Raw genomic sequence first — 10552 nt, 5'->3', positions numbered from 1 at the left:
GAGACTGGCCAGATATTCCAGGTTACTAGCATCCTTGAAATTGAAATTAAGTCCTTTAATAAGCACGTTTTCTTTCGCTGCCGTGAGTTGTCTTCTGGAGAGGTTCCTGATCCATGCTTCGTTTTCGGTATGCTCTGTTTGCTTGGTTAGTCTGTAGAACTTGCGCTCAAGTGTGGCTCGTTTCTTCTCAATAGTGTGTCGTACTCTACGATCAATGGCTTCACTGAGTTCTATAATTTCGGGCCCCACTGTTCTCAGGCATGTTTCTCTTTGTTCGTTGAGGACCCTCTCGTATTTTCTCGGTCGGCTGTGAAGATCTGTGATCATCAGCCTGATCATACGCCTACCGTTCTGTCTAGCAAGCTTCCAGACTTCAGGATGGTTCAGTGGTGGTCAGTAAGATACACTGCGTGGTAATGCGTTTTGTCGCGTTTTGTCGCGTTTTGTCGTTTTTTGCTGACTGAGGAATCCACAGTCATCTCTGGACAGGACAGGTGGAAGATCGTCATCACCAGGAACATGTCGATGCCTGGCTAGGAACACCCACTGAAACACTTGCGCGACTAAATTGGGTTCAATATCTGTGGTCCATCTTTTTGTCATCGGTCGACAGTATTGGAAATATTCTGCTCATTTGTCCCTATCAGAGATGCATTGCGGTTCCTGATGGTTTCACTGGCAAGATATCTTTTGTTGGCCTAATCAGATATTAAAACCTTCGAAGGTTTCCAAAGCTCTACGCTTCTTCCATTTCCTAACTTTCTGGACCAGCCGAGCTTCCCGGTATGTGTGTGTACATTTGACGCCGGATGATACGTCGAGATGGATTGTCTTTGTAGCCGAGGAAGTCTTTCTCCAAACCTCCGGCAAAGCCACGGTCCTATTGGAACTCAAATGCCTTTAAGCAATCGGCTGGGTTGCACCGAAGGTGGAAGTTCTGGCATCGTACAAAAATTCAGGTAGCTCTACTCACCAACCGTTAGCATCCCATATGAAACCAGAAGACAAGCGTTGGAGGATCCGGTTGTGAGAGGTTTGTTTAATCACAGAGTTCACGAGCTTTTGAATACCTAAAGCGTGTGTGAGTGTTGTGCACAAACCAAACGTAACCCATATAATTAATCCAGAAGAGATGTGCGCAGTGATCAAAGAAACCAAATCAGTGTAGCGCTGAACATTTGCGGTTTTAGCCGTTTGAAGACGTTAGAAGAAAACGGCCAGTTTTCAGATGCTATATAAAAGCCCGCAGGCAAGGAATAACTACTCAGCCAACTGAGAACTGATGATGTCTCATCGTGTGGTTACGAAAGCTCGGTGGAGAGATCAACAGCCACCTGATCAACAACCAATACAATGGGAGTATCTTGCTGGTAGACGGAACGTTTATTTCACGCAGGAGTTCTCGAACATTCAAGATAAAATTAGCGGTGCACCACACTACCTGATGTGAATGTCAGTAAACAAACAAATAAATAAACGGATAAACGAATAACTGGGTATCATATTATTTATGGGGCACTATTTTAGACCATCTTAGATACGTAGGTACCAGAAACTCGAAGTGCTCACAGTTATGTTACACTAAGGTGTTAATTCATGTCATGCTTTTTCTGACCGATTCTTAACGGATTTTCTTGCCTGGTGCCGAATCTAGGGCCGTTAAATGCTTCACAGATTACTTTGGGACAAACTGTTTGATTGAAGGTCAAAAGCGAATCTGACTTTGCACCAATCGGTTGTCATTCCGCCTTATATGGCAGCCAGTGTGGAAAGTTTGCATTTTGATTTGCGCTTCTGGCATTTTGTTTACCTCAGACCCCACCCTCCAACCCAAAAATAAAACTTATGGATACCAAATAAAATATGGGTGGGTTTAATGCAGCAGCGTGCTGGTGCAGCACATTCAGTTGGACAATGTCATAAAAGAAAAATTCAGCTTAGCCTCCTTTGAAAAAAATTAGTATGTAAATAAGTGTGATTATCGGACGTTGCTCAACTTGGATTCAAGTAGAACATAAATTTGGTGGAAACTTGGGGGATGCACCTTCCTGAGGAGCCCTATGAAGGGCAAAACCGGTCGCGGGTTGTCGATGTGTTTTCAGGTACCTTGTTTTCATCATGGAAGACCCATCTTAAATCACCACTCTTCTGAATTAACACCGAATTTGGGTAACCAATGATAGCTGCAGATGGCAAAATTTATATTCTCGAAGTCCGCATTACTTTTGTTAGGAGTGCGTACAGCAACCTATTGGTTTTTCTCCTCATTGCCTTGAAAGTCATTTTTTGCTGTGTTGTCCGAAATTTGTCTTCTCGTGTTGGCCGCAGCTACCTTGGACGTACCGCAAAGGGGAATGATGCACCCATTTGCTATACACTGATCACCAATCAGAACATGGAAGAGGTCAACAGACAACGCTTTTTCAACTTTTCAATGCGAACTACCACACACAGTGATTGTACCGTGCTCGGCCCCTATGGTAAAGGACAATACGATGCTTGTTTTTTTTCAAACGACTGAATTTTGAGCCGCATTATAGAGATGAGTGCAAGTACACCGATTTCTGGTACTTTTGTTCCAGCTACCGTTGTCTTCGCTTTCCCATTGTAGCAGCAGGATATGGAGACACTTTCGGCGCAGGCGTGATACCGTCTAATGAAGTCAACTAAACACGTTTGAAACCAATGCGATCTTATTGGGCAATTCCTTTCCCGGTGCCTTTGAGTGAGATATATATCAATCATCAGTTGAATTCTCTCTAACCGGTTGCCTGTTTTGAGTAATTAGGTAGATGGACATCGGCACAATCTTTGATATCTAGTCGATCGAAACGATGGGAAGTGGTTCGTATAGTTTAAGGTAGGTGTGTGAAATTGGAGCGCATGAATCTGGTGGATCCATACTTTGCAGCTAAATGTTCATTGTCCGATCTACTGTCACTAAGCGTTTCGTACTACAATAACTCACGGTTTTTGTTATTGTATCAGTGTCCGTGTATACAACAAAGAGTTATTCAATAAACCTGAAGCACTCGGCAACTGAATTTCCCAAATAAAATACTTTGTTTCGGTTTTCATTACAGCTTTTTTTACAAAATCGTTTCCCCAGAGTTGGAAAAACGTGTTCTAAACACAATCAGCTGGCAAAGCTTTGCGTGTATGCGTACATTACCCTTCCAGTAGGTTTCACACCGTTGGAACTGAGCTTCACTACTCCCTATTTCTCCTTAATACGGAAAATGGAGAGCCTTACATGTCTACAAAGTGCGCGCATGCTTCGTACAAAACTACACAGATGAACAAGAAACCAGTCGAGCGGAATACGAGACAGGGAAAAATCGTGCCTTTTCATAGTTTGCACAGCAAACATTGCAATAACGTTTAAGAGAAAATAAAAGTACACTAAAGACCTCGGAATTCTGCAAAAATATAGAGATGTGGTTAAAAAGCCTGTTTAGTCGGAAAGCACGGCTCATCTTTCTGCGATTTGGGTGATCGGAACGTAGCACAAAACGACAGATTTGCACAAGGCAATACGTGAGTGCATTTGGAACTGCAGGATTCATCTGTTGCATATTTATTTCTCATCATCGACTCACGTTGGTCTTTGACATGATATCGTCTGCAAAATTTTCTTCGAGGGTAAATTGCTGAAAGCAGAGCTCCTCATTGGTCCCCTTTCAACTTACACGTGATCAGATAAGAATCAGGTTCTATCAGTGTCAACCAAAGCAGCTTTGAAATTGCCTTTTATTAATCAACTATTATAAGCAAGGGAACAGCTGCGTAGCTCTCAGATGCACAACAACAACCACGGGTAACTCATAGAAGAAGCAGTGAAGTCCGATTCAGGCGTTAATTTGACTGGAGATGGCACCTAACCAATAAATGAAGGTGTCAAATTTTCATAGAGAAGACTACTCACAAGGTTGCTAAAAACTACTCGGCAGCCCGCGACCGGTTTCGCCCTTCTTGGGGCTCATCAGGTAGGCGCAGTCCCCGAGTTTCCGTCAACCTAATGTTCTACTTTAGCCATTGGACACGGAGACACCAGACATTAGAGTAATTAGCTACATCAGACCACAAAGCAATGAGAATTTGGAAGGGTCCAATCATAGCAAAGGAAGAAACCACTACAAATATAATGCATTGGGATAACCAACTGATCCAAAGGAATGTAGACTACGTCAAGAAAATATATCAAACGCTCCAATAAATTCTCGAAAACGCTCTCTCCCGACTAGCTAATCACGGACTTATACAGGAAACGATGAATTTGGCAAGGACAACTCTTATGGTTTTTGTGTGGTCCCTCATGATTCGACCTTCCTTTGTGTGAAAATCCATGATATCCTGAGACAGTCATTCGAGCGGGAGATGAAGTTTCTGGATCTCTTATTTCACTCTTTGAAAGCGGTGTTACTTGATAGTGTACAGATAGACTTAAGATATATACATTCAAAAGCATACCGGTTTTGGTTTTGACGAAGATTAACCTGGACCCAGCTGAATCCGACTGAATGTGCTGCACCAGACTGCCCCATGTTTCAGTTGATACAATACTTGAGCTATCGTATATGTATAATATTTAATAGACTACAAGGGTAAAAGGACGCTGAATTTCGTGTAACTTGGTCACAAGTACAATATGAGGTTGGCGGAAACTCGGGGACTACGCCTGCCTTATTAGCCCTAGGAAAGGTGAAACTGGTCTTGGGCTGTGGACCACTTTTTAGAAACCTCATATATGGTGCATAGTCAAGCTTCTTCATTTTATCGGAACTAAGGAAGTTCACAGTGTCCTAGTGACAGTTACGATAGTAACATGGACGGACATTCGCGGTCTTTTATGGGTATCCTTCCTCATGTCGGCGTTAGTGGCGAGCTGTTGGCCTGTCAAATTTTGATTGTCGTCGCGTCCAACAAAATTAACAAATGATAACAAAAAACCTAGTACGAATAACTTGTTAACTCACATTCAGGTGAACTTGCACTTGTCAGCCGGGCCAACTTCTGACACAATAAAGTCTTTCCAACACCAGATGCTCCAAAAACCTGTACTTGATAGTAAGTCATACCCGGTTCATCGGCGAAAATCGAGTCCGCGGTGATTGGTACGCCCAATGGTATGGTAGGGTTCTCAAGGGAATTTAGGCAGGCCGGTATTCGGGGAACTGATTTCGGAGGTGTTTTGCATAACGAAGGGACTGTGCAACTATTAACTGAGGAGTAGCTCAGTGTAGCATTGACTGGTCTGCGTTCGATATGGTGGAGCTGATAGGGTTCTTCATCTGTGCTAGCCCGTCGCAGTTTGCCTCGCGCGGTGGGTGGCTTCAGGTGTGCATTTTTCACACTATAGGCTGCTTGCCCAACAGGCTGACGTGACGGACTTGTAGCTCCTGAGGAAGCTCTCGAATCCAAATAGCGGGCTGGGGGATGGTTAGATACGTTTTCTGGACTTTCACTTCTTGTCGAATGGCTCCGAACCGCGGTGGGATGTCGCGATGGCCTTCCAGATGTTCCAGAAGACCTAGGAGTTGGGTTTGTATTTTTGGAACCCGAAGGTGAATTCGCAATTTGACAAAAGTAGTCAAACTCGTCAATCGGTGGATTCGTGACTTCATCTAACCCACGGTGTTTAGGGCTAACGGAAGGTGGTTCGCCGTATAGTGATTTGGGTTGCCTGGTGAGTTTTGGACGAAGCCCAGTCGATCGTTCAAATGAACTCATGCTGGATGCACAATCGTTGACGGGTGGGTGAACTGATATCCTTAAGCCTCTTGGAGACTTTGGGGAACCATAGTGAAGAAGGTTAGAATCAGCCAGTTTGTTTTCTGAGTAGGACTCAGCAGATAAACCCCTTGCCAGATACGTATGTTTGGGCTCTTCCCTTAGCGAACTTGATCTGATGGGATGGGACACCTTGTTGTCATCTTCATATGAGCTTGATGAATCAGAAAGATCATGAACTTGACTGATTTCAATGGATGGGGCTACCGCAAGTGGAGCTCTACTATTTCTGGTATCAGGTTGTCCTGAATGATCAAAGACCACACTAGCCTGACAGAATATAGAAGGATTTTGATGACATATCTGAGTCTGCTCCCATTGACGTAAGTTGTGTGGTAGCTGGTTACTCTCGTATTGGGAGTCTATTGCTTGTATACGCCCATCAAAACTGGAAGCGCGAACTACCGGCCGATTAGAATTGGAATTCAGTCGTTCTGGAGAAAGTAGGTTGTCTTGAACCCTTTGATCGGGTAGATTCCCTTGTCCGCTGTAGTCCCCGGATGAGTTGTACAGTGGCTGCTTAGGTAAGAACCTTGGAACGCGTAATTCCTCAGATTGGTTTGCTTTTCCCTGACTTTGTCTTGGAGACCAGGAATCGTCCGCACTGTTTTGGCTGGCACAGGTGGTCGTGTGAAAACTACGGTAGGACTGTTTCCACTGTTGAGCTCGTGATAACTGAGGCGGATACTGCGGATAGAAAGCTCTTCCACCGGATTCGTTTGTCTATTGGTAGAAAGTCAAATACCGTATATCAGCGTTGAACAAATTGACCAATGACATCGCGCAACTTCAGACCAGTTGTTACTATGATAGAGGCAAGTACTGAGGTTATACTGATAGTAAAAGGAATGAGTAGAATTCGGTCAAACCGGAGTAAACGGATGGGACCATGTACTCTGTAAGCTTCTCATGTCTAGGTTTATATAAGTCTCGAAGAAATGTATCTACTTTGAATTAATGATTTGTCAACTGGTGTTTTTAAGTCAATTTTTTCGTAAATGGCACTAAATTAACGTTCTCATCAGATCCACCATGTCCGGCGAAAAGGATCCTCAAATATTTGGGAGAATTTTTCGCAAGTTTACAAGTTTATAAGCGCAAGCAGCAGTTTATTCTAACGTACCTGTCGGTAGAGAATATGGTGTGCGTGACACTAAACAAAACTAACTATCACGATAAAGTTGAAGTTCAGCAGCTATTCCTAGCGAATGAACCCAAATACGGTGGCAATATCAGGATGAGCCCTCGCAGAAAATGAAGCAGATGCGTTTTTATTCTGATAAAGGTGCACGAGAACATTGAGACTATCAATCTATGAAGTGTATTGCACATACTACTTTGCACTATTATATATCTCGGAAGCGTAGCTGGTGTCGGACGGCGTCAACGTATTTGTAGCGAGGTAATTATGCAGCAGGTACTTTAGTCGTGGAAACTAACCAGGCTGTCAGTTGTGGTGGCCAAGCCATGTACCACGAATGTCTACTAACGCAGCTCTCCGGAAGGCGCAAACCGCGAATTGGATAGCTTATGGCGACATTGGTTTGTGAATGATTACGAAGAGTTTGGATATAGTTGATGTCCCGTGTCTTCCAGTATGGAGATTCTACGACCCCAGTTTCTTTCTGAAGACATCACAGGAAATATTGGCTGATCGATGTCAGAGGCTCTCGTGCTGTCAGTTACTTTCCAAGTTATCTGATTGGGAACTTGGAGATGCACATATTTCACCAGACCCCAACCTAATCCACTGTTTTCTCTTTGTTCTGAGTTTTAGGCTCCGTGAAGCAATGAATCATTGCTGTCTCTGGCGATGATGATGAAGACAATTGAGAATGATGATGATGATGATGATGATGATTGATGATGATGATTATACAGTGGGTCACTTCACTTATTGCCAGTACCGACCTGAACTTGTAAACCGGTTTATGGAGTGAGTGTTATTAATCACAGGTGACAACATGACAAATTTCTTGCGAGTAAAGCCTCAAGGATTTGCACTTTTTATATGAAGTTTTTCGGAAAATATTTTCATTCTAAATTCAGCTGAAGATTTTTATTGAGTCGGACACCCAGCATCCCAAGGGAGACAATTTCAAATATCTTCTGTAAGTGGAAGGTTTTTTCGGCATTTTAGTGGCCTTAGCGCTTTTTTGGGAATTATAAGATATTACACTGTTTCGACGTCATTGAGCACAGTTGGTTTACTGGGCATCAACCAACTTCAAATTCATCTAAGAAAATCAGCCGTAAACGTATCCCGTGACACTCAGTGACTCTCAACTCCGAGCGGTTTGTTAGAGAGAACCTAGAGTATTCTCTGATCGTAGTATTTTGACTAAGGTCAGTGTCATCTTGCCCCATTTCTAAGAAGTTAATACGACCGCTTCACATTAAGTTTTTTTCCAAAAGCTAGACCAGATTCTCATGGTTGAAACTTGAACGTGTATTGTGAGATGGCTTTAATACGGACGGATTTCAGTCGACTTCCCATAGCCTTTGGAAGGAATCACTTTGTGGAGAACGCACAACTAATTTTTCCGCAAGCATTCATTAGATGGACAACTCCACAGAGGTCTGTTCACAATATCCGTTTCTTCATTACGATGGGAAGTTTCCTGAACTAAATATCGAATCGTGCTCAAGTGTTGTTGAACGGAGTCAGTACATAAAGATGAAAGGCATGCAATTGAATGGAATATAATGGTTAAAATCACGGTAGTTGGTCTGTGGGCTTGAAAATTAGGTGAATGCTCAGATGGCCTGTGGATTTGACGTCTTCTTTACTTCCGCCGAGATATTTGTTCTTCCACGAAGAGTCCCGTTTCTTGATTTTGTTCAAATTGTGTCCAGTCTTACTCAGCTGGCATCTCTTTGGCGGCGTCTTGTTCGAAGCTATGCACATGCAAATACAAGTAAGCGGACCATGTCCTCTGGTAGGTGCGCCTGTTTCTTGGATCTTCTAGCAAGTTCTTCAGCTTTGACCACTCACGGTGCGGGCAGTTGCTTCGGTGAATGACCGTGTTTCCTTCACCCTTTTGGGTCATGTCCTTCCAACTTGTGTTCAGTTTCATAAATAAGGCGGCTGGTGGTTAAGATTCCTTTCTGTTGTGGAATCTTTTCTGTGAAATAAGGTTTGTTCTCGTCACAAAATCTGAATCCATTCGTTGGTTAATACTAATGTTCCCTGACAGTTATTACCAGATAGCAAAATCAGTCTTTAGGGACTTCAGCGGGGAAATCCAAAGCAGCCGCTACAGAGATCCACACTGTGTGAAACCACAGAAATATTTACCCTGAATTTTCCTATCCGACCGCTAGGATGTAACTAACTTTTAGATGCAAAATGGCATTTCAGTTCACTGTTGGCGACTTCCCAGTACTCATTTGTACAAAATAGATGTTACTTACATTTCATTACAGTAGTTAAGATAGTCGAGGATGAATCCCAACGCTCCAGTAACTTGTGCGGATCGCCAACAGAACACTGCTTTAAAATGCGATTCATTCATTTATTTGTTTCGGATTTCTCGATTTCCCTTATGCACGATTCTGAATTTGAATTTCAGCTTGCGGACATTATCAGCGATCCCACGTTAACTGCCCTGGAGGCAACATTTAGGTGAAATATATTTGTTCAGCATCTGGCACAGGTGGATAAGTTCCCCCAGTGATACTTAGGTCATCTTCCTTATATTTATGCAGAACAAAAGGGCTAGTATTGTGTGCAACAACACTGACTAGCAACATTAGTTGCACACCTACAAATTCCACTTCCACCCCAACGACTTGATAAACAATGGTCATCTGTTTGATCCAAAATTGACTTTCAAAGTACTACCATACCAATCAAAATGCCGTCAAAGTGAGTGGCTAAGGCTGTGTGGAGCCATAGGTCTGGTTGGTTAGTATCCGCTTATACACGGATTTGTCACTTTGAACTTGCGACTCATTCTGCATTGCACCAAATGAACTTTATGTACCCTGTATAAACAATGGAGAACAAGAGCGGAGATAGCGAAAAGACACTTGGAAATCAATCAGGGTGATAAATTTAGGGACAAAAATAGTTGGTTCGTATATGAAGAACTAAGGGTTGAGATTAGCAGTGTGTGCGGAAAGTTTTTTGTTAGTGGCATTACTCAAAATCAGCATTAAAGGCATTTATCTGTGGTCAGCTGGTGCAAGTCTTCATTGAGCTTAGTCTACACGGCAATATTCACTTCTAGTACCAATGCAAGTTAAAACAGCGGAAGCTCCAGAATGCTAGGCATATATATATATATATATATATATATATATATATATATATATATATATATATATATATATATATATATATATATATATATATATATATATATATATATATATATATATATATATATATATATATATATATATATATATATATATATATATATATATATATATATATATATATATATATATATATATATATATATATATATATATATATATATATATATATATATATATATATATATATATATATATATATATATATATATATATATATATATATATATATATATATATATATATATATATATATATATATATATATATATATATATATATATATATATATATATATATATATATATATATATATATATATATATATATATATATATATATATATATATATATATATATATATATATATATATATATATATATATATATATATATATATATATATATATATATATATATATATATATATATATATATA

Source organism: Opisthorchis viverrini, assembly GCF_000715545.1.
Source record: "Opisthorchis viverrini unplaced genomic scaffold opera_v5_423, whole genome shotgun sequence".
Classification (NCBI taxonomy): domain Eukaryota; kingdom Metazoa; phylum Platyhelminthes; class Trematoda; order Opisthorchiida; family Opisthorchiidae; genus Opisthorchis; species Opisthorchis viverrini.
This window is presented reverse-complemented; position numbering follows the sequence as displayed.